Consider the following 25,491-nt stretch of genomic DNA (forward strand, 5'->3'; position numbering starts at 1 on the left):
CGGCAGGTCTCCGTTCCTCCTGCCGACCTTTGGGGAGGTTTGGGCGCCTCCCCAAACCTCGGCAGGTCTCCGTTCCTCCGCGCAGACCTGCCGACGTTTGGGGAGGTTTGGGCGCCTCCCCAAACCTCGGCAGGTCTCCGTTCCTGTTTGGGGAGGTTTGGGCGCCTCCCCAAACCTCCCCAAACCTCGGCAGGTCTCCGTTCTTCCTGCCGACCTTTGGGGAGGTTTGGGCGCCTCCCCAAACCTCCCCAAACCTCGGCAGGTCTCCGTTCCTCCGCGCAGACCTGCCGACCTTTGGGGAGGTTTGGGCGCCTCCCCAAACGTCCCCAAACCTCGGCAGGTCTCCGTTCCTGTTTGGGGAGGTTTGGGCGCCTCCCCAAACCTCCCCAAACCTCGGCAGGTCTCCGTTCTTCCTGCCGACCTTTGGGGAGGTTTGGGCGCCTCCCCAAACCTCCCCAAACGTCGGCAGGTCTGCGCGGAGGAACGGAGACCTGCCGAGGTTTGGGGAGGTTTGGGGAGGCGCCCAAACCTCCCCAAAGGTCGGCAGGAGGAACGGAGACCTGCCGAGGTTTGGGGAGGCGCCCAAACCTCCCCAAAGGTCGGCAGGAGGAACGGAGACCTGCCGAGGTTTGGGGAGGTTTGGGGAGGCGCCCAAACCTCCCCAAAGGTCGGCAGGAGGAACGGAGACCTGCCGAGGTTTGGGGAGGTTTGGGGAGGCGCCCAAACCTCCCCAAAGGTCGGCAGGAGGAACGGAGACCTGCCGAGGTTTGGGGAGGTTTGGGGAGGCGCCCAAACCTCCCCAAAGGTCGGCAGGTCTGCGCGGAGGAACGGAGACCTGCAGAGGTTTGGGGAGGTTTGGGGAGGCGCCCAAACCTCCCCAAAGGTCGGCAGGAGGAACGGAGACCTGCCGAGGTTTGGGGAGGTTTGGGGAGGCGCCCAAACCTCCCCAAAGGTCGGCAGGAGGAACGGAGACCTGCCGAGGTTTGGGGAGGTTTGGGGAGGCGCCCAAACCTCCCCAAAGGTCGGCAGGAGGAACGGAGACCTGCCGAGGTTTGGGGAGGTTTGGGGAGGCGCCCAAACCTCCCCAAAGGTCGGCAGGAGGAACGGAGACCTGCCGACGAGCCGCGGCCACACAGGGTATTCCTGTGTATTCAGGCTTGCAAAATGGCAGATCGAGCCTCTGCTGGCGGCAGAGGCTTGCAGAACGGCGGATCGGCTTATACTCGAGTCAATAACTTTTTCCAGTTTTTGGGGGTGAAATTGGGGGTCTCGGCTTATACTCGAGTCGGCTTATACTCAAGTATATACGGTAATCTTCAATGATGATACAAATGTATGTTCAAACATAACCTGTTTTTAGATAATACTAGAAGGATCATGATAATGGCAAGCTTAATACAGGTAAACTACAACTTATAATAGTTCCTTTAGTGACCATTTAAAGTTACGGCGGTACTGAAAAAAGGGACTTACAACCGTTTTTCACAATTATGACCTTTGCAGCATGATCCCATGATCATGCGATCAAAATTTAGATGCTTGGCAACTGGTTCATATTTATGAACATTGCCGTGATCACCTTTTATGACCTTCTGACAAGCAAAGTCAATAGGGAAACCAGATTCACTTAACCACTGGGTTACTAACTTATCAACTGCAGTGATTCACTTAACAACTGTGGCAAGAAAGGTTGTACAATGGGACAAAACTCACTTAACAAATGTCTCACTTAACACCCAAAATTTTGGGCTCCATTGCAGTCGTAAGTTCTGGACTATCTTTACTCTCGTTTCATTGTTTAAAATGTTTCTCCTTAATAATGTTTCCTTATCCAATCACAATGTTAAATGATCCCTTAAGTTTGCTGTTACAAGAATTCAAGAAAAGTATTGTGTATACTCTGTTATGCACTTGCTTCTCTGACACTCAGAGAGGTCAACAAGAATCTCAATAATGGGCATATGAATAGAAGCACAATTGGATGCTTAACCTGCTTCCTCTGTCAAAACTAATGGGAAAACTACAGTTTTTGGGTAAGAAATGGCAAGCTAAAACATCTCTAAATGAGCTGAGACAAAGGCCACGACTAAGACCAGACTAGCATGTAGACCAATCCCACAGAACCTCTCTGGATAAGAAGAGGATGGGAGATCACTCATTTGTGTGCCACATGGCTGCTCTTTGTGAGGTGACTGTAGGACAGTGGCTTCCTGCAAGTTTGAATATCAACAAAGGGAACCATCATGTTCTTAATTGCAGTGGAAACTTTTAAAGGACACTGAGTTTGCTAACACACTTTCCAATTACTTTTGGAAATTACCTATTCAACTACCTTAAGGCTATCAAAGACTTTCAAATTAACAAGTTTGAAAAGCCATCTGTTGAGTATACCTTTATTTTTAAATAAAAGAAACATTAAAAAGCTTAAGAACTTAAAGAATTAGAAATAAAAAGCAAAAAACTAAAGAATGGAATGGAATGGAATACTTTATTTGGTGAAGTGTGATTAGACACACAAGTAATTTCTTTCCAGTACAGAAGCTCTCAGTGTACATGCAAGACAACAGAGTAATAATAATCATAATAATGATACCAATAAGGTAGTAGAAAAGAAGGATAATAGTAATACAGCCATTCTACATGGATAAATATACTCATACATAAGACAGTACTGTGTGAATTAGGTGTTCAGTAGAATGAAGGCATGAGGTGGGGAAAACTGCCCTTGTGTATACTTGTTTTGGCATGCCATGTTCTGTTGCGGCATCCCGAGGGGAGTAGTTGAAAGAGTTTATGTCCAGAATTTAAGGGGTCTATAGATATTTTCTCAGTCCTGACCTGTGCAATATACAGATCCTCAATGGAAGGCAGGCTGGTTGCAATCATTATTTTTGCAGTCCTAGCTATTCGCTGAAGTCTATACCTGTCCTATTTGGTTGTTGTACCAAACCAGACAGTTATAGAAATACAAATTATAGACTCAGTAATTCCTCTGTATATATAAGAATCAGATTTAATAAAGTTATAAACAAATTATGGGACCAGACAAACGTGAAACAATAGAACACTAGGACTTTTGATATAAGAGTTTGGAAATAATTAAATAAATAAAATAGCAATATGGAACCAATATGTTTAATCTATCCTAAGTCAAAACAGAAACTTGAGACTTTTATTATTTCAGAAATTCAACATTAGAAGAGGCTAAATAGAAAGGGAGAAAAAAAGTGAAAAGTTTATCTCCTTAGTCAGCACTGGAATTTGACAACGTTGGAAATGACAAAAACTCTTTGATGTTTGAAATACTTCAGACATTTTAAGAACGGGGTAAAAAGCAGCAGTTTCAATCTCAACAATGATGCATACTTCTTTGAATAGACTATGAATGAATATTAGAATATTTACGAAATAAAGAGATGAAACAAATTTTGCATGATGCAGAAAGATCAGAATATAAAGAATTTGCAGAAGTGTTGTAAAATATGGACTATGAGACAGAAAAAACAACTAAAGTGGAAACACAAGTGACAAGGCAAGAAATTGACTTGACTAAGGAACTTTTACTGGACTTACAAAATAAGCTGGTTAAAGTCTTGAAGAAGATGGGAAAAAGAAAAATGGAAGAGAGATTAAATCCTAAAAGAGCATTCTTCCTTTGTCAAACCAAGTTTTGTAATGATGATCAAAAGTGATTACTTTAAATATTTCTTTTCTCTTTTATTCTTTTCTCTTTTTTCTGTACACCTTGTATTTTCTTTACTTTCTCTTCTTTCTAAATTTAGTTTTATTGTTATTTTAAAAAAACTCAATAAAATCATTAAAGAAAACTATAGAACAGCCTTCCATAAAGATGACAACCATATTTCATCACTCTGACAGTAATGGCATCTATAGTCTAACACAGGGGTCAGCAACCTGAAACAGTGGAAGAGCCACTCGGAACTGGTTCCCTCACAAAAGGAAAAACTGGGAGCCGCAAAAAATGTGTGCCCATGTGTGTACATGTGCGCATGTGCAGAACAGGGTTTGACTGAATAGTGGAGCCAAGGTGAGATATGCACCTACCCTGCATATTTGAATTGATTGGTTGAACTTTTTTAGTCCCACTTTTTTTTCCTGGACTGCACATGGTAGAGGACTGGGAGCCGCAGGAGATGGCTGAAAGAGCTGCATGCGGCTCCGGAGCTGCGGGTTGCAGACCTGTGGTCTAACATAACTGGAGACTACTGCTGGAACAGTGCAAGGGGAAATCTGTGGATCAATCAGAACACTTATGCCCAGAAATCACTGAATCAAATATCAGTCTTATTCATTTTTTATTGCTCATCAATAAAAGCACAATTTATCTCTGACAGTCAGGATAACACAGGTATTCTTTTCTTTAACCTTGTCCTATTATACTTTAATCATTGCTAAATATGGCATATTTCAAATCATATTCTCTTCCCAAGCTGCACTTGTACTGCACATCATTGCAAATTCAGCTGAGGAAAAAGTGAGACAACAATGCATGATGTGTCAATTGTCTGTATTAAATTTGACCAAGGTTATAATTTTACAAATTACTTGTCAAAAAGATGTGTAGCAGCTTCTCCTGGTAAAGTCACGAATCTGAATGGGCTAACATGATTATATGTTTGGTTTAAAAATATCTTTTGATATCTAAGATAAAGCTATTCATCTACTACCTGATTCTCATGCCTCACTGCAGATTTGACCTGAATACATTCGTTCAAAATGACATGACCTGTTCTTTCCTCTCATTTTTGACTGCCTATATTGAAGAGAACATTTTTTTCTCCTTTTACTATTTTTATTTTTTAGATTATACAACATATAATTTCTTTAAAATTCAAACGCATATCTATCGCTGGAACTGAAGGGAGGATATGCCAAACTGGGTATGGTCAGTGGCTTGATAGTGCTCCCTCCACCTCTTAACATCTTCATTTTTAATTTTATTCTGCTTTTAATTTTGCTTTTAATTCTGTTTCTTACATCACCCATTATTGTATAAGTGACCCAGAGTCAGTTAGATGAGAAGGGTGGTATAAAAATAGATAGATAGATAGATAGATAGATAGATAGATAGATAGATAGATAGATAGATAGATAGATACTGAAAGAGACTGGATTGGATATTCAGAGGGTTTTGAAATTAGTAGAAGAAACATGCTGATTCTACTGATTACCTATTCTGATAGGTAAAAATGCAAATGACCTGCAAGCTCTAGTAATGAATGTAGAATGAAAACACAATTTAAAAAATGAAAAATAAAAAAATGAAACCCAAAAATGAAACCCCCCAAAATTAAATCCAATGACAAAAAATACAGAACCAACCTTAGAATTAACAATGAGGATACTGAAGAGATGAATAGCTTTTGGTTTTAGTGTCAGTTACCTAAGGTAAAGGAATTAGGAATTAGGAATCAGGAAATAGATAACAGATTAGCATTTGATGGAAGAGGAATTAAGGCCTTAAAGAGATATTCAGATGCTGTCATGGTCTATACATGCAATGTTTATAATCTTGCAGATAATGGTTTTAATGGTGACTGTCTATGGAAGTAAAAATTGGATTTTGAATGAGGAGAATTGAAAGCATACTGATGCTTTTGAAGGTTCCTGAGAATACCATGGATAACTAAGAAATCAAACAAAAGGGTCATCAAACAAATCAATCCAGAATTCTCACTTGAGGCACAAATAACAAGGCTCAGAGTCATCATATTTGAAACACATTATACAAAGACCTGCAGTAGAAAGATTGGCTCAGCCAGAGGCAGGGGTGAAAAATGGGATCAGCTTTGAATCACTATATAACCATAAATCAGACATGTAAAACTTGCGACGTTACGTGATGTCGCGCAATGTATCGGAGCTTTTTCACCATTGCTGGCAATGGTGTGGGCTTGGCTTCCCAATGACACATCCGGCCCACGGGCTGGCAGTTTGACACCCCTGCCAAAAATGGAAGTCCAACATCCCTTGACTGCCCTTGACCCTTATCTAATATTAACCAAGTGCTGTCTGTTAGTTGAGAAGATTCCTGTGCATAGGTGTTTAGCAATAAATCATTTAAATTGAACCTTCACGTGTTGAACTGGTCTTTGGTGCCTGACAAGACATAGCTCTCTTGAAAATTCTTGAATGTTGGGAAAAGTGGAAGAACAGAGAAGAATAGAAGAACCAGAAGCAAGATGGGTAGACCTGACTGCAGAGGTGATTGGTGCTCTATTGGAAGACATGAAAGGCCAAATTGGGAAAAGGTCAGTTTGGAGATCTGCCTATGTGTTTGTTTATAATTGCCACCTATTTGATAGCACATAATCAAATCATCCATGACATTTTGTAAAGTTATCAAAGTACAGTTTGGTTTGCGGGGGGTTTTTTGTACTAATTCTGCCTCTGTTTTAAAGGCCTGGGGGAAATATAAGCTGAATTCTTTCTATTCAGGCCACTCAGAATGGAGTCAATTTGTCAGACGTTTAAGAGACACTGTTGTACCATATCAATATTAGGAGGTTATCCTCTGAGCATTCGTAATACGCCTTGAAATGTTTCAATTAAACACTGGAATGAATACTTTAAATAAATTAATGCACTGAATTAAATATTAGGTATTTAATAGACATGAAAAAATAAGTGAATACTGAATATATTTCGCACTGGGCATTTAATTGCGAATGAGTTAACTGTAATGTCTGTCTGAAGCTGCAAAAGAAAATGAGGGGATAACTAAAAAGTGTAAAAATGATGCCATTAAAAACTAGCCAAGAAAATATTTAATTAAAGACCAAATGGCTCTCAAGCAGGATCTAGGCCAGTTTAGAAACTGAGTGCCCAAAACTGCAAACCAAAACCCACTTATGTATCATCAGGTGCCAGGTGGGCATGGCCCATTGGGTGAGCGTGGCCCATTGGGTGAGCGTGGCTGCGGTGGTAAAGGCAGACTGGGCGGGACTAAAAAGTTCAATCAATCAATTCCAACTCTGCAAGATCATTTTTTTCCCCACGAGAAGTTAAAATTGATTGATTGAACCTTTTTTTTTTGCACATGGTAGCGGAGGCCTAAAGCAAAAAGGTTTGATAAAACCCAGCAGAAGGCCTAGGACTGGGGCGATGGCACGCGTGCCCACAGAGAGGGCTCTGCGTGCCACCTGTGCTGCACGTGCCATAGGTTCGCCACCACGGCTCTAGGCTTTCCCAAACAAACTGAAGACACTGCATGCAACCTTCAAGTGCTGTTTGCTACCTCCACAGCAGGAAAAAACTCTCTTTTCTATTTTTACTAGAGGAAACAGGTACCCCCAAATTAAAGTGCAAATGAGCAGCCACTAAAAACTTCAATATCCTTAAACTAGATTTGCCATTCCAAAATTTTAGATCCTATTTAGGCAAGATGTATGAACAAAGTGTTTTTCTGTGTCTTCAAATCAAATGTGAATAATGGATTGGTGCCACATGCCCTAGTCCTGACCCAAATATCCATACTTTTGTTGATGTAGGTTGAAGATCCACACCTTTGTTGAAGAAAGATGAAGTAGGATCAGGGCTTTTTTTTTCATAGAACGCTCAGAACGGAGTTCCGGCAGCTTTTTTGGATGGAACCTTGTAGGGTAAGCAAGGCGGGTTATATGACATGTGTGAGTTCCGGCACCTTTTTCTTTTACAAAAAAAGCACTGAGTAGGATTACCAACATTCATACAGAATATATACATGGACATCACACTAGCCATTTCTGCATAAACAAAACACAAAACATTCACGCAAGACAATAGGAATCATTGCAACTGTACTGATCAACTAATAGAAAGTTAAGGACATTAGGATAAATGGATACAAGAATATCTGGACTTTGTGTTCAGGTGCAACACCTTAATAATAAGGACCTTCTTTCCCTTTAAGCTGCACATACAGTACAATATGTGTAATCAGTTTCACGCCATGTACATGACCTTACACAATTTACATCTTTGTAGAAAAGACTACCTACTGTTGGGAATAGCATATGAATTGAATTGAACGGAACTGAATTGAACTTTATTTGCCCAAGAAGTGTGATCTGACACACTGTCTTTAGAATTTGTCTTTAGTACAGAAGCATTCAGTGTACGTGCATAACAGAATCATCATCAACATCATCATCATCCATACCAATAAAAGGGGGGGAGTAAGAAGGATACTAATAAGGATAAATAATAATGCCAGAGTCGTATTACTTGGGTAAATACACATAGTCATTAGACAGCACTGTGGGGAATAGGGGTTCAGCAGAGTGATGGCCTGAGAGAAAAAGCTGTCCCTGTGTCTAATTGTTTTGGCCTGCCATGCCTGTGATGCCATCCCAAGGAGAGGAATTGAAACAGATTATGTCCAGGATGTGAAGGATCTGCAGATTACTTCTCAGCTCTCCTTCTGACCCGTGCAATATACAGGCCTTCTGTAGAAGGAAGGTTGTTTGCAGTTATTTTTTTCTGAAGTCTTAACTATATGGCTCTTTCTAATAAATGATATAGTCAAATATATAGTATATATAGTATGTTTAAATATGTATTATGTAATCATCATCATCATCACCATCATCATCTCCGTTTTGTTTTGCGTCGCTTGTCTTTGGATATCTTTGATCCAGGAGGCAGTTTTATTATGTTCCACTGGGTTTTCCAACAGTTCTTTCCAAAAGTTTAAGGTTTGGACTTGATTTTCGTCAAGTGACCGATAAAAGAGGTGCTGGTTTCTTCTGAACTGGATGTTTTCACGATATTGTTTTATTTGTCCTTCACATCTTTCAATTTTCTTAGCTGTTGCTATTACATGCTGTTTTAGTTTTTCCATGATTTCTGTTATTGTTTTTTCCTCCAGGTTATATTTTTTGTATAAACTATTTTTCAGCTTTTCGTTCTTTAATTTTCCTTCTTCCAAGTATTTCAATTTGCTGACATCCCCTCGTAGTTTTTTTGTTTTATTTTCAAGTCGAATTTTCCACTTTGGTGTTCCAGTGGGTTTCTTTTTTGGCATTTTATAACCCAATTCTGCAGTTATAATGGCAGCTGTACTGCACATTAGTTGGTTTGTTTCATACAGTGTGCTGGATGGGATGGAAGTTAAAATGTTGTTCACAGCATTTAGTAGATCTTTCATTTGTTTAATTTAATTTAATTTAATTTATTATCATTTCTATACCGCCCTTCTCCCGAAGGACTCAGGGCGGTGTACAGGGCAAGAATAAAACACAGAAATTTACAAAAATTAAAAGATAATTAAATGCATGCCCGATTAAAATACAATTGATACATAATAAAAACCCCAATAAGAATGATAAAAAACCCCACCAATCCCCCCTCAGGCCAGGCCGGCTTGCTCGAACAAGTATGTTTTCAGATCGCGGCGAAAGGAGCGCAGATCGGGCGCCGTCCGGAGCTCAACCGGTAACTGGTTCCATAGCTCCGGGGCGCCCACAGAGAAGGATCTCCCCCTGGGGGCCACCAGACGGCATTCTCTGACCGGTGGCACCCTGAGGAGGCCCTCTCTGTGGGAACGCACAGGGCGCAGGGAGCTTGATGCCGGCAGCAGATGTTCCCTGAGGTACTCCGGCCCCATGCCATGGAGGGCTTTGAACACCATTACTAGCACCTTGAATCTCACCCGGAAGACAACTGGCAACCAATGCAGCTCACGATTGGTACGGGTCTATGCACTTCACGGATGGCAGGCAGTCTTTTTCTTTCTGAGTTTTCTTTGATGTGATTTTCAATCTTTTCTTTCAGCATTTTCGCTAGATTACTTAGCTCTACACTTTCGAGTTGTTGCACGGAAGTATTGTGAAAGCACTAGCAAGGATGACGGTTACAAATACCTAGGCATATTGGAAGCAGATAACATCTTGAATGGAAAAGTCAAAGAGTCAACGGAAAAGGAATACATCAGGAGAGTCTGCAAAATATTAAAATCAAAGCTGAATGCTGGAAACATAATTAAAGCCATCAATACATAGGCAGACCCAGTGATACACTACCCAGCTGGAATTATCAACTGGACTTTGGCTGAACTGGAAAACCTAGACCAGAAAACGCGTAAACTTTTGAATATGCACCACACTTTACATCCACGAAGTGACATAGACAGGTTGTACCTTGGCAAGAAGAATAGGGGGCAGAGGGCTACTGCAAATCCACCAAACTGTAGAAGAAGAAAAATGAAGTTTGAATGACTATGTGAATCAAAGTACAGAAAAACTGCTGCAGACTGTGAAAACAGAGAGCATTTTAAAAATAACAGAAACAAAGCCAGAATATAAGGGAAAACGGCTGGATGACAGTTTAAATAGATGGAAAACCAAAGCTTTGCATGGACAGCATTTGAAAAACATTGAAGGAAAATGTGATAACAACTTGACATGGGCATGGCTTAAGATGGGAACCATCAAGAAAGAAACGGAAGGCTTAATACTGGCTGCTCAAGAACAAGCACTACAAACTAATGCCATGAAAGTGAAAATACAAAAATCCACTGACAATCCAAATTGCTGACTTTGCAATGACAAAGTTGAAACTGTTTCACATCTAATATGTGAATGCAGTAAAATCGCGCAAATTGATTACAAAGCTAGACATGGCCGAGTTGCTAAATTAATCCACTGGGCATTATGTAACAAATATGACTTTCCTGTGTCCAAAAAGTCATGGGAACATAGGGTGGAAAAAGTTGTTGAGAATGAGAGGGTGAAGATCTTGTGGGACTTTTGAATACAGATCGCCATTTGGAACACAACATGACAGATTATCGCAGTTGTAGAGAACCAAAGAATACAGCTGATTGATATCACTGTACCAGGAGATGCTAGTTGAAGAAAAATAACTGGAAAAAATTACAAAATATCACGACCTGGCCATTGAAACTGCACAATTATGAATGAAACATGTAACAGTGATACCCACTGTCATCGGGACACTGGGAACTATGTCTAAAAACTTTGCAATACTATAAAAAACTGCGCTACTCAGAACATCTTACATTTTAAGGAGGTACCTGGTTGATACCTAGGATGCTGGCAGCAACCCGTGTCAACCATCAGCGCCAAACAATTTGAATGTTCAGTTGACTGAGGTTCATCTCTTAATTTTTTTTAATTTTTAATTAATTTAATTAATTTAATTTTAATTTAAAATTAATTTTAATTTTAATGAATAAAAGATGATGATGATGATGATGATGATAGAGTTGGAAGGGATCTTGGAGATCTTCTAGTCCAACCCTCTGCTCAGGCAAGAAACCCTATACAATTTCAGACAAATGGCTTTCCAGTCTCTTCTTAAAAACTTCCAGTGTTGGAGCATTCACAGCTTCTGGAAGCAGGTTGTTCCACTGATTAATTGTTCTAACTGTCAGGAAATTTCTCCTTAGTTCTAGGTTGCTTCTCTCTTTGGTTAGTTTCCATCCATTGCTTCTTGTCCTACTTTCAGGTGCTTTGGAAAATAGCTTCATTCCTTCTTCTATGTGGCAGCCCCTGAGATATTGAAACACTGCTATCATGTCACCCCTCATCCTTCACTTCATTAAAGTAGACATACCCAATTTCAGCAACCGTTCCTTATATGTTTTAGCCTCCAGTCCCCTAATCATCTTTGTTGCTCTTCTCTGTACTCTTTCTAGAGTCTCAACATCTTTTTTACATTGTGGTGACCAAAACAAAGTGTATATGTACACTTTGAGAGCAAGCAACTAAATTTCATTTTTAATGTGTGCCACTGTACCCACAGTAAAAAAAATGACAATAAAGGTTATCTATCTATCTATCTGTCTGTCTGTCTGTCTGTCTGTCTATCTAACAAATATGGTTTATTCCTCACTTAGATGTGAGCAAAGAAGGGAGCTCTAGCTAACTAGTTTGCACACATATGTACAGAGACAATCATTATTGATGTATTAAGAGGAAAATAATTACATCTTTTCCGTCCTTAGACATCTCTCTCTTGAGATGAAACAAAAGGATGATGGATAGGAAACCAACCTGTAATGGTTTTAATTGTTTGTTGGGGGTGTTTTATTTTATGAGAGTATGAAAGAGAATTTGGTAAGAAAGAGGGCTATCATGAGGTTAATATCAAAAAATATTGACATTTGATGTCTTATGTATTGCAAGCATCTGATTAAATATAACAGGTATTAGATATTTGGGGTTGGGAAATTCATCCTATGATTTTCTTTAAAAAAATATGTAACAAAGAACACTGCAGTATGGGGAACCTTTTTCAGTCTTGATACTCTTCTGAAGAAGGAAGCTGTGCATTTTCCATTCCTAGCATAGCAGTTCTCAGTTGACTTACTATTTAAATCTCTTTAGATCTTTTTCTCCTTGGAGTATACTTTACCCCTGTTTCCATTTGCTCAATGCAAACTGCATGCTAGCAATCACTGTTTTCAAAGATTTGTGACACTGTACTTTTTTAAAAAACATCTGTATTTTTAGTGCAAGCAAAAACCAAGGGCATCCTTAGAAATAAAGCAACTCACAGTAGGACAGAGACTTCAAGTACAATAGCCTAAGGTCTTCCAAACCAGTGCTTGCACTGGATTCAGGAAGGTAGACAAAGTGCGTACATAAGATATCATTGTAAGCAGCTAACTAGAAGTAAAGAAACTAACAGCAGACTAATAACCGTATATTCAAATCAAAATGGTATCAATCATTACTGTATACTCAAAATTCACAGGCTAGTCAAATAAAAAACAGAAGGTACTCCATAAATCAACATTAATACACCCAAACTGTAGATCACAGAATTCATCATCTGTTGAACTCTTATTTGGTAAATTATACAAATTAAATTGATACAATTAAATTAAATTGATATGTGAATGTAGCCACTTCAACCAAGGTTAAATATGTAGGATGAACACAGACAGTAAGAGAAAATACAGAAAGGAAAAAGTAAAACATTTTAATTTGAATCAACAAGGAAGATTCAAATTCTCAGTGAGAGTAAGGTGACATTTCTTCATCAATGGCATGGAGAGAAAATGCCTAAGGCCCAAACGAGAGTCTTTGTTTATTAAGCTGCTCACATATTAGATCAAAACATGGAGAAGTTATAATAATGATGCTAAAACTAAAATGGATATTGAGAGCTACCAAAGAAACAGTTAAAATATCTTTTTAAAGGTATAAATGGCTTAGGAGATTTTGAAAAGTAACTGCAAAATATAACCGATTGCTACCCTCAATGTATTGGCAAATATTGCTGTTACTTGATACACTTTAAATATTTTAAATATAGCTTACCTTTTTAAAATTTGACAGAGATGTTTATTCAATATTGGTAACCAGCTGACTATCAACAAGGCTGAGTCTTTGCATGAGCTGAGTTGAGCTCCTAGACCAGGGGTGTCAAACTCAATTTCATTGAGGGCCGCATCAGCATTGTGGTTGCCCTCAGGGAGCCGGGTGGGTATGGCCAGGGTGGGCGTGGCCTACTGGGTGGGCGTGGCTAGAGTGCGTATGGCCTACTGGGTGGGCGTGGCCAGCTCTACATCGTTGGCATCAAGGGTGCCTATGAGGGCCTGGTCAGGAGTGGGACAGATCTGAGGGTCTCTGGCAGAAGGAGGGTCTCTGGGCCAGGGCCAAGGCAGTGGGGGCCGTTCCCTCACTGTTTCCAGGATGGCTTCGCGGGCCACATGAAACCACTTCACGGGCCGGATCTGGGCCCCGGGCCTTGTGTTTGACATGTCTGTCCTAGACCTACTCCAAAGGAAATGCATGTCCCTTGACAACCAAAGGGAAGGAACAAACTACCCTGTGTGAAACATTGGGCAAAATCCACTTCAGATCTTAAACTAGTACTACTTGGTCAGCTCTCAAAAACAGTAACTGGTTCAGGCCAGAAGGGGCGGCATCGAGTGCAACGTGGTGCTGAGGAGGAGAAACAGAAGGAGGAGGAGGAAGAGCAAGGGTAGCCAGGCCCTCCACCACCAGCATGGAGGGAGGCGCCAGGAACTTGAAGAGCTCCAGATTCGCCGTCCTCTTCAGCACTGCGGGGCCTGGCTATTCCCACGCTGACCTGGCCAGCGTCCCTCTGACTGGAACGAATCCCTTGTCCCCTTATTTAAATGTTGACCCTAGACATCTTATACCTACTGGAGCTAATAAAACCAGGGGCAGATTTGAACTGGCGTTCTTTACTATTGGCAGATGTTGTATTACAGGAGCTGCTTTTGGAGCATTAAATGGCTTGACACTAGGTTTGAAGGAGACACAAAACATGGCTTAGTCCAAACCTAGGAATGTACATATTTTTTTTTATTGAAAAGTTTTAAAATACATTTTATCTTTAACAATCCCCCCTCCCCCTCCCCTACCAATCCCTCCCTACCCCTCCCCCCCCTTTCCCCCCTCCCCCCCCCCGAATTCCCAGAGCTAAGTACAGGGTATAAAAACAAAGAACAATCATAAACATCCATATGCTACCAACAATAAATTCTTAAATCTATCACTCTAGCTCATATAAGATAACTACAGACAATACTAATATTTCATATAGAAAAAAAAAGAAAATAGAAAGGAAGACTTATTCAAATGCTAAATGAAACTTTTTAGTCCCATATTTCTTCTGGATATATTCAATCCATTTTTTCCACTCCATAATATAGCGTTCTTGCGAATGATCTTTCAAATAAGCCGAGATCTTTGCCATTTCTGCCAGGTCAGAAACCTTTAAAGTCCATTCTTCTATAGTCGGCAGTTCCTCCTTCTTCCAATACTGACCTATTAAAAGTCTTGCTGCTGTAATTAAATTTAACATCAACTTAGTGTCCACAACAGTAGCATCTGTAATTATACCCAACAAAAAGAATTGCGGACAAAACTTTATCTTTTGCTTGAAGATCTTCTGCATATTCCACCAAATTTTTATCCAAAAAGCCTTGACCTTTTTACAAGTCCACCATATGTGAAAATATGTTGCATCTTCACCACCACACCTCCAGCATTTTGGCTGATAGCTCGGATACATACTTGCAAGCTTTTTAGGATCTAAATGCCATCTATAAAACATTTTATAAAAGTTCTCTCTTAAGTTTTGAGCTTGTGTAAATTTTACGTTCCTCACCCAGATCTTTACCCACGTGTCCATTGTAATAACTTCTTGGATGTTCTGGGCCCATTTTATCATACAATCTTTAACCAGTTCTGTTTCTGAATCAATTTCTATCAATGCAAGATATATCCGTTTGATATGTGCTGGACCCTAATTTCTAATTTGCTTTATCAAATTTTCATCAGTCATTGCAAAACCAGTTTTCTGATCTTCTTTCCACCTGGCCCGTAACTGAGTATATTGAAACCAGGTTTGAACAATCTTCTCATCTTGCAAGAGATTATACGATTTTAAACACCATACACTTCTTTCCAAGCTTAAAATCTCCTTATACGTGGTCACGTCATGTTTGAAACCAACATTTATGTTTTCTATTGCGTGTTTTGGAATTGCCCACAATGGCATCTTACAGTCTAACTTGTATCTATACTTCTTCCAAACTCTCAACAATGCCTGTCTTAAAATATGCACTTTAAACACATTATCTACCTTCTTATCATACAACAAATATGCATGCCAGCCAAATAACAAGTCGTGGCCCTCAAGATTTAATAATCTCTCTTGTGTCAAATTAATCCAATCACTTATCCCTGCTAACGCAGCAGCTTCATAATATAATTTAAGATTGGGCATTTTAAGACCACCTCTTTCACGAGTATCCTGCATAATCTTAAGTTTAACTCGTGGCCTTTTCCCTGCCCAAACAAATTTATTGATACCCCGTTGCCATTCTTCCAAATTAGAATCTTTCTTAAGAACCGGTATCATTTGAAATAAGAATAAAAATTTAGGCAGGACATTCATTTTCACTGCTGCGATTCTTCCCAACAAAGACAATTGCAATTTTTCCCAACTCTCCATTTCTTTTTGAATTTTTCCCCATAGTTTTTCATAGTTATTTTTATATAACTTTGTATTAGAGGGTGACAAAAACACCCCCAAATATTTGACCCTTTTAGCAATCTCAAATCCAGTTAATCCTTCTAAAAGAGCCTTTTGCGATACTGTCATATTTTTGGCCAGAATTTTAGTTTTTTGTGCATTAACTTTAAATCCAGAAACCCTCCCATATTGCATTATTATCTCCATCAGGTCCACTACAGAATTTTCTGGCTGGGTCACTGTAACAACCATATCGTCTGCGAACGCTCTCAATCTATAATCCTGATCTCTAATTTGTATACCCTTAATTCTTTCCGAACTCCGTATTTTTACTAGTAATATCTCCAATGTTAACACAAATAGTAAAGGCGATAACGGACACCCTTGCCTTGTGCCCTTCTCAATATTACATGCTTCAGTCAAACTATTGTTAACTATTATTCGGGCAGTTTGTTTTTGATATAATGCCCTAATTGGTTGCAAAAATTTATCCCCAAAATTCATTTTATCTAAAACTTTCATCAAAAATTGCCAATTCAATTGATCAAAAGCTTTTTCAGCATCTAAAAAAATTAGCGCCGCAGGGATCTGGTTGTTCCTTTCCAAAAACTCTAACACATCAACTATATGCCTCACATTATTTTTCATTTGCCTACCACTAATAAACCCAGTTTGATCCCCATGAATCACCTGTTGCAGAACCCTCATCAATCTGTTAGCCAACACCTTAGCAAATATTTTATAATCTGTATTTAAAAGTGATATCGGTCTATAGTTTTTAACTTGAGTAGCATCTTGATCTTCCTTCGGAATCAAAGAGATAAAAGCAGTTCTCCAAGACGGAGGCACCTTTCCCCCTCTCTGAATTGTCTGAAACAGTTCCTTTAACGGCTTTATCAACTCCATTTGTAAATTTTTATAGTAAACCGCAGTCAAACCATCCGTACCTGGCGCTTTATCCAACTTCAATTCCTTAATTGCTATGAGAATTTCTTCTTCTGTTATCAGCTGGTTAATCTCCTCTTTTTGTGCTTGCGTAAGAACCGGGATGCTAGCATTCTCCAAATATACATCAATGTCTTTTTCATTAATCTTCTCCTTAGTATATAATTTAGAATAAAAATCCAGAAAGGCCTCCTTGATAAGATCCTGTTGAAACACAACCTTTCCCTTATGTTCAATTTTATCTATATTAGAAGCCCTTTGCTTTTTCCTTAGTCTATAAGCTAGCCATCTACCTGGCTTATTAGCATTGCAAAAAGTATTATGCCTAGCAAACCGCAAGTTGGTTGCCACTTGATCAGCCATCAATTTATCAAATTGTCCTCTTAATAGCTTAATAACCTCCTTAGTCTTCACATCCGATGGGTTCAAAATTAAGACCTTTTCTTTTTCCCTAATTTCATTCTCCAATTCTTTCCTTCTGGCTTCCAAAGTACGTCTGTATTTATTATTCATATATATCAACACCCCTCTCATGTAGGCCTTGCTAGCATCCCAAACCATGTCCATAGAAGTATCCTTATTCATATTAATTTCAAAAAAATCCTTCATCCGCTGTTTACATTCTTCCACATTTCTCTGATTTCTAAACAAATTCTCATTTACGCGCCACGAGCGCCTATCCCTATTGTCCTTATTGATCTCTAACCAAACTGGACTATGGTCTGAAATAGTTCTTGCACAAATCTTTACCTTCTTAATCCTAGAAAAAAAATCATTAGTCAGCAAAATAAAATCAATCCTAGAAAAAGATTGATGTCTGTCAGAAAAAAAAGTATAATCCTTTTCATGTAGGTGCATGTCACGCCAAATATCTCGCAATTCCAAGTCGTCCTTCATTTCAAAAAAAGATTTAGGCAATCTGGCATGACTCGGAGCACGCTTAAAAGAACCAGCCTTATCCATCTGTACATCCAAAACACCATTCCAGTCCCCCATAAAAATAAACAATTTGTAATCCAATTGAGTAAGCTTTGTATGAAGTGAACTAAAAAAATCAGCTTGTTGTTGATTAGGAGCATACAGTCCAACTAAGAGCGTTTTTTTTACCTTCTAACAACAAATCTATCATAACATATCTTCCTTGCTTATCTGCTTCAATTAATTCCGCTGTTAGAGTACTTTTAACATAGACAACCACTCCATTTTTCTTATTCATCGCAGAAGCAACAAATTGCGTGCCCAACCTTGAGTTCGATAAATACTTTTGGTCCATAACCCTAATATGCGTTTCTTGCAAACATATAACATCAATCTTAAATTGTTTTAAATATTGAAAAACTTTCTTTCTCTTCTGTGGTGAGTTTAATCCATTAACATTCCAGGTTAGAAATTTAGTCACCATGCGTGGCATCCTGAAGCTTTTGGAGCACATCTTTAATAGCCCCTATATTTTCTTTGGGCCGCGCTCCTCCCACAGCTTCACTATAAGTACGCTTTGAGAGTTCCATAAACTTCTGCTGGTCTTGCTCTTGTACTTGTCTTGCTCGTTTTACAGCGGCGCGCGTCAACCTCTGCTCTCCAGCAGCAGCCGATGAAGCTGTAATTTGATCCCCTCCAGCACCATTCTCCTCTGTCTGTCCACCTTCAGCCTCTTGAGGTTTTCCCTCTCCAGATCCCTTTGCAGCTTCCAAGAGTGATAGAGGGGTTGCTTTTAAAACATTATTGTAGAAATCACGCGCCTGAGTCACAGTAACTAGACGATATCTTTTACCTTCGTGCATCACCACCAATCCAACTGGAATCTCCCATCTAAACTTAATATCACGTTGCTTAAGTTCCTGCACGAGAAATGCAAAATCCTTCCTTCTCCTTAAAATCTTTGGAGGAATTTCTTTTAGAACCAGCACTTCTTGCTCAGCAACCACAACTTTAGTATCATAAGCAGCTTGAATAACTTCATCTCTAGTTGCTCTCTTTGTAAAATAGACCACCACATCTCTAGGTAACTTCCTCTGCCTTGCAATCCATGAATTTACACGAAAAACTTTATCCATACATCCCTCTATTTCAGATGCTGGCTGGCCCAATACTGCTTCCAAAGCCTCAGAAATCAGCTGCTTGAGGTCTTCTTTAGGATTCTCTTTTAAGCCCCTGATTCTAATAGCGTACTGCATCTGATGATACTGGACAAGACTCAATTCTCCGTCCATTTTATCCCTTAAATTTTCATTCTCCAGTACCTTTACTTCTAATATAGTGTTCTTTTGACTAAGATCCTCCATTTTTTCTTCCAAACATTGCACACATTCAGCCACGCTTTCCACTGTAGACAAGATGTCTACCCTCATTGCACTAAACCTCTCGTTAAACTTCTCTTCCATCCTCTCCTCCAATTTCTCCAGTTTCTCCTCCAACTTTACCATCTTATCATCCAGCATTTCTGACATTACCTGGGATTGCTTTGCAAAGGCATCTTGTAAGTCCTTAAGCGTCAATGCCAGAGGAGGTGCAGGAGGAAGCAGAGCTTGCAACGATGTCTGTTGCACCGGGAAAGTTCCCGCACTCCGAAGAACTTTAGAGGAAGATTTAGCCGCCATCTTTCTTCACTTTCACTTGTTGCGCACTTTCACTTTAAGTTTATAAAGTCCATTAAGCTAGAGAGTAAGAATAAAAGTCCTCTTCACCTTAACCTCCTGTACCGCTCTGCCTGCTCCTTTTACTCCAAAGTCTTTCCTTCTGGCAGGGGTGGTCGCAAACGCCTGGCTCCGCTCCAAAAATCCCGGAGCAGAGACGCTAAGCAGCTGGGAGCAACCCAGGCTACGGGGGAGTTCAATCCTTCAGCCGCCCAAGCTTTCAGCTCAGGCGGCCCTGGAGAACTCAACCCCTACCTGGGGCCTCACCCCCTCCTCTTCTCCCGAGGAGAGGGCTTCAAATCCACCTAAAAAGCTGATCGGCGCTGTTTTAGGTGGAAAAACTCAGCTGTGAAGCGGACAGCCCGAAACGGCTATCTTCGGCGCCGCGCCGCCACCGGAAGTCCAGGAATGTACATTTTAAATATGGTGACACGGCAAGGAGCATTATGGGCAAACACTCTTGGATCTCTAGCGCTGCTGTATAGTGCGTTTGGCATCGTCACTGAAAAAACACAAGGTGCAGCAGACAATCTCAACACAATTTGCAACTGGGACTATGACAGTGGTGTTGTATAAAAGTAAAGGTGGATTGCGTGGGATAGCCAGGGGTGGCATTGCAGGACTCATGCTCACAGGTCTCTATGTGCTCTAAAACTACTGGGAGCACATGAGGGGCTCCATGCAACAGCAGTCCCTTTGAGTCGAGAGGAGGAGGAAGCCTCTCTCCATGTAGCGCAATCAGACTGGACCCCCTTCATTATAGTACCTAGCGGACACACCTCACTCAAGATCACAGGAAATAAGACGCTTTTGCGCTTCATGACAACTTAACTATGATCACCAGAACAAACCAGGATCAAACAATGTGTTCAGCAATTTTTTTAAAAAGCATAGTAAAACATATTGTTTCACAGGGAAATATGAGTAGATTAAACAAAGAACTAAAGTTTTTGACTTTCACCCGTGGTGTATATAAAAAAGAGTCTGGGAAAGGATATGTTTATTAGAGCTCATTCATGTAATATGGGACTTTCCCCCCCCCCAACCCTTTTTATCTGAATCTGTTCTCTCTTATTTCAACAGTTAAGTTCTCCACATGATTAAAATTGTCTCTCATTGTTCAGAAATTAGTTCATTCATTAATTCATTCATATATTAGTTCATTCATTCCAAGAGGCCACCTAGCTTTTCCTGAATGATTTCACAATCTTGATACAAACAATTCAATGTTCTTTTCATTGCTCCCCATCACTCAAAAGAATCAGTAGAAGAACAAATTAGAGACTTAAAGCAGCATACAGTTTTATCCATCCAAAACAGAGGTCCCCACTTCATACAATCCATTGTTTCATTCTTTCAGCTAACAATCTTTGTTTCCCATTTAAATGTTAATTTTCTCTGACCAGTACATAAAGTTTGAAAATATTGTATCAACAGCAATTACCTGGCCCTAAAAACCTATAAGGGATGCGGTGGCTCAGTGGGTTAGGATGCTGAGCTTGTCGATCAGAAGGTCGGCAGTTTGGCGGGTCGAATCCTGAGTGCCGCATAACAGAGTGTTACTCTGTTACTAGTCCCAGCTTCTGCCAACCTAGCAGTTCAAAAGCACGTAAAAATGCAAGTAGAAAAATAGGGACCACTACGGTGGGAAGGTAACAGCGTTCCGTGTGCCTTTGGCGTCTAGTCATGCCAGTCAAATGACCACGGAGACGTCCTCAGACAAACGCTGGCTCTTCAGCTTTGAAACGGAGATGAGCACCGGCCCCTAGAGTTGGAAACGACTAGCACACATGTGCGGGGGAACCTTTACCTTTACCTTAAAAACCCATAGATAATTTTGGCATCATTTGCTGTTCAAATGTATTCTAGTGTCTGTTGTTGGAACTGCAGGTCTATTTCCTACTATTCAAAACATATTTAGATTATAGTTTACATTGTAATTGTTTGAATTTGAATTTATAATCTGTTTTGAAAACAGTAGTTCAACAGTTATTCTGACAAGTGATTCTCTAAATTTCTCCCATGATAGACAGCCTGAAATGTGATAAAAATGTAGGCTTGAAATACAACTAACAATTTCATGGAGTAAATTACTCCAAAATGGTTTGAGCGATCAGTTCAAATACCTATCCTGAGATAACTAAAGAAGATTCTTCCTAACAGAAGACCATCTGTACTGAGGCAAAGACTAAATAATAACACTAAAAACTTAAAATTACTACCTAATTACCATTTTAGGCTTATCAAATGACTACTTGGAATAGTAGTTCAACTATCAGTTTATTTGTTGCTTGTAGTTTCAGTAGCTCAAGTATGAGAGTCCAAATATCTTGGCAAAACATTGAGATATAAAGGAGCATAAAGTGATAAAATGGAAATGGAATGAGTTTATTTTAGTGAGGTTCACAGCATCTACTGAAATATGATGGAAGCTCTTTACATGCTAGAATCCAAAAAGAATCAAGAACAGAGAGATGCCCTTAGGAATTCCATGTTTAGGATGAGGCTTTAGCAAAATCATTAAACAAAAATCTGAGTTTTGCCATCCTTGCCCAAAAGCAGAAAGTAAAAGTAATACCGAGTCATTTTCAATTTTCCAAATGATATTTCAAGTTAATTTGCAAAAATTAATTTTACAATTAATTCATTGTGCAATCAACTTTCACATTTCAGAGATAAGGCTTAAGACCATTGCTTAAAATAATACAAATGGTATCTTTCTATTTACAATTTAAAAAGAAAGCTACACAGATAGGTTAATATACAGACAAAGCTAAAATCTAAACTTCAGGGTCTGAAAACTAATTTTTAAATGTGTGGATTCCAATGTCCACTTTTGGCAATGCATAAAAATGTCTCCCTAACTTGCTGAATAAATTTTAGGAGCAGAAAATTAAGCAGCAGCTCACATTACAAATGAGCATGTCATCTGGTGTGTGTTTGGTTTAAAATGTTTATATAAACAGTGCTGTGACCTGCTTTTCCCCCAGATTGACAAGTGGAGATGGTGCTATAATTGGCTTCAGATCATGCTGTCCAAAGGACAAAATAAATAAATCAAGGGTATTTTTTTTCCAGATCTGCTGACACAAGCTAATTTCCAAATCAAACAGATTGTTACATATTAAGTCTCTGCTTAAAGGCACCAACTGGACTTTGATTCTCCATCACATGTAATTATGCCAAAGTGGAAGAGTTTGGTCTCCCCCTAGTTTTTCCCATGGAGAATATTGCCTAAAGTTGTGATACTGATGTTGAACTGGAAGCTTTAAATTGTGACCTGCCTTGGAAAGAAATGGAGAATGCATGAAGTAATTAAATAAACAAAACATATCATAATACACACAAAGAACATAAGCAGATGTGTTTAGTTATTATTATGATGGAACAAACAGAATGGACACCGCTGGGTATTTTGAATCAAGAGGGTCTTGAACAAAGGGAAGCAGCAAAACCTGAAATGGAAGGTGCAGGTGATCAGCTACATACAATTACAAAGCTCTTCATACTTCATGTTTGCACTGTCAACATTTTGCAGAGATTTTGAAGCAAATAAGATTTTCCTATTTGCATGATGCAGTTAAGGACTTGGAATGCTACATTGTAATTTAAATCCTTTATAGCAATATAAAATAGATGAAAAGTAATACAAAGTTCAATGTACTCACAATGAAAATGGTATACCTAAATTTATTTACTGACATAATAACCCTCTCAGTCCTAAAAGCAGATATGCGTTATATTCATATAGAGACAACTATTAAAGTGCCATCTCATTTTATTCCATATCTGGTTATCAAGAGAATGTGAAAACTAAAATGTTTTACATCATTATCAATAGCCATGAAAACACATTTTCTAGTCATTTTTCTTATCCAGCATATATCTGAATCAGGATTTTATTATGCAGTCTCCTTGTCTCTACTAACTTTCTGAGAGAACCTATTGTTTTCATTGGAAACTTTTCTATATTTTCCCAATGCTTCTTACTTTTTTTCCTTATCACACACAATTTAATGAGGAGTACCAGCATCTCTCCTTTGGAAACATCTGTAGAAAGAGAAATTTAACAGCTAATCTGACTAGATCCATGGATTACAAATGCCAAATACCAAAATAGAACATAGAATTTATGGATTTCTAAATTTGCCAAGTTAAATTTATTGTTTCTCTGAGGGAGAAAATTCAATTCTATATAATCTAACATTGCTTTATTTCACCTTAATTTTGAAGAGTTCTGAAATACCACAGATAACCAAGAAATCAAACAAATGGATCATAGAACAAATCAATCCAAAATTCTCATCTGAGGCATAAATAACCAGCCTTAAGTTATCCTACTTCAGACACATTATGTGAAGGCCCAACTCTCTGAAAGAGGCTCTAATGCTGGAAAATGTAAGAGGAGAAGAAGGATGAGCAGGTAACAAGAGAGATGGATTAAGTACATTTTTTTTCAAACATTTTAATATTCTTTTTATTCCCATTTTTTAAAACAGATGATCATAATATATGTATGTATATGTATTATGTATGTTTTTGCCTTCAGTTGTTTGTAAAAAGAATAAAGGAGGGATATAAATAAATACAGTAATAAATAAATAAATGTATAGTTTGGTGGTCTGTGATCTTGAAAATTTTAAGAAATGTTGCCGTAGAGATAATCTAAGATATTGGGTTGTTTCATACAGTCTAATTGCTTTTAGTAAAAAAAAGAAAATTCACATCTAAAAAAATGGGATTTAAACTTTTCTGGAATATAAGCCAATTTTTTCCAATCTGGATCTGCCAGAAATCATAAAAGAAATCATAAAACGCTACTTTCAGAATAAAGATATTCTCCAAAAGCACTATTGAGGAAAGCATATATATACTCATACATACATAGATACATACATATATGCTTTCCTCAGTAATGCTTTTGAAGAACACCTCTCACACACACACAGCCTTTATTATTTTTGTAAATAACTCAAGGTAGTGAATATATCTCACTGGCTCAAAATTGACTCTAGCCTTCCATCCTTCCAAGATCGGTAAAATGAGGACCCAAATTGTTGGGGGCAATATGCTGGCTCTGTAAACCACTTAGACAGGACTGTAAGGCACTGTGAAGCGGTATACAAGTAAGTGCTATTGCTAATACTCCTTCCTCCTATTTTCCCCACAACAACCCAGTGAAGTGAGTTGGGGTGAGAGAGAGTGACTGGCCCAAAGTACCCAACCACCATTCATGCCTAAGGCAGAGACAGACAGAAATATTCAGCATATGTATTATTATATATAAAAATCATATTGAGCTCAGTCCTACTTAAACTCTCTGCTGACCACATCCCATTAATGCACTGTATGGCTCGTGCACAAAATAGATGACGCACACACCATTTCTATAGTATTTTCATAGTGTATGACTGACATTCAGTCACTCATGTTCTATCTAGTCATATCTTGGCTTGACTATGCAATGTGACCAACATAGAACCATCCTTGAAGATCACTCAGAAGCATTGACTGGTTCAGAATGCAGTGCTGTGGGCAGTTATGAACATACCTCAGTATGCCCATGTGACACTTTGGAACCCATTTCCATAGATTGCACTAATTGTCAAATTGTTTTTGGGTGTGATCCAAAGTGCTGGTTATGACCTAAAAGTCTTGTGTGGCAGACAGCCCAGTTTTTTTTGAGAGACTGCCTATCTCTTGTGGTTCCTGCCTGGCAGATTCAATCTGACAGTCATAAAAACCTGGTTGTTCTCCCAGATTAGGGCTAAGGTGGCAGGAATCCCCTCTGATGGATATTAGATGTTGATGGGATGTTTTCAAGCATCTTTCAGGTTTGCCATCTTACTCTTTTTTCTGTTTCTAGTTGGGGGGTTTTGTTTGTTATTTCTTACCACAATGTTTTTATATTGATTGGTATATTTATGGGGTA

General features: G+C 39.1%; 1 protein-coding gene and 1 pseudogene across 2 annotated transcripts in view; one reads left to right on the forward strand and one right to left on the reverse strand.

Annotated features, from left to right (window-relative positions):
* Positions 1-25,491, reverse strand: part of TSPAN7 (tetraspanin 7) — a 112,077-nt gene that overhangs the window by 72,363 nt on the left and 14,223 nt on the right. The window lies entirely within an intron of this gene.
* On the forward strand, positions 13,981-20,259 carry LOC308667413 (mitochondrial import inner membrane translocase subunit Tim23-like; annotated as a pseudogene). The gene is made up of 2 exons: positions 13,981-14,289; positions 19,968-20,259. The product of its transcript is annotated as a mitochondrial import inner membrane translocase subunit Tim23-like (transcript).

The sequence above is a fragment of the Vipera berus genome (genome assembly GCF_964194415.1).
Source record: "Vipera berus genome assembly, chromosome: 4".
Taxonomy (NCBI): Eukaryota; Metazoa; Chordata; class Lepidosauria; order Squamata; family Viperidae; genus Vipera; species Vipera berus.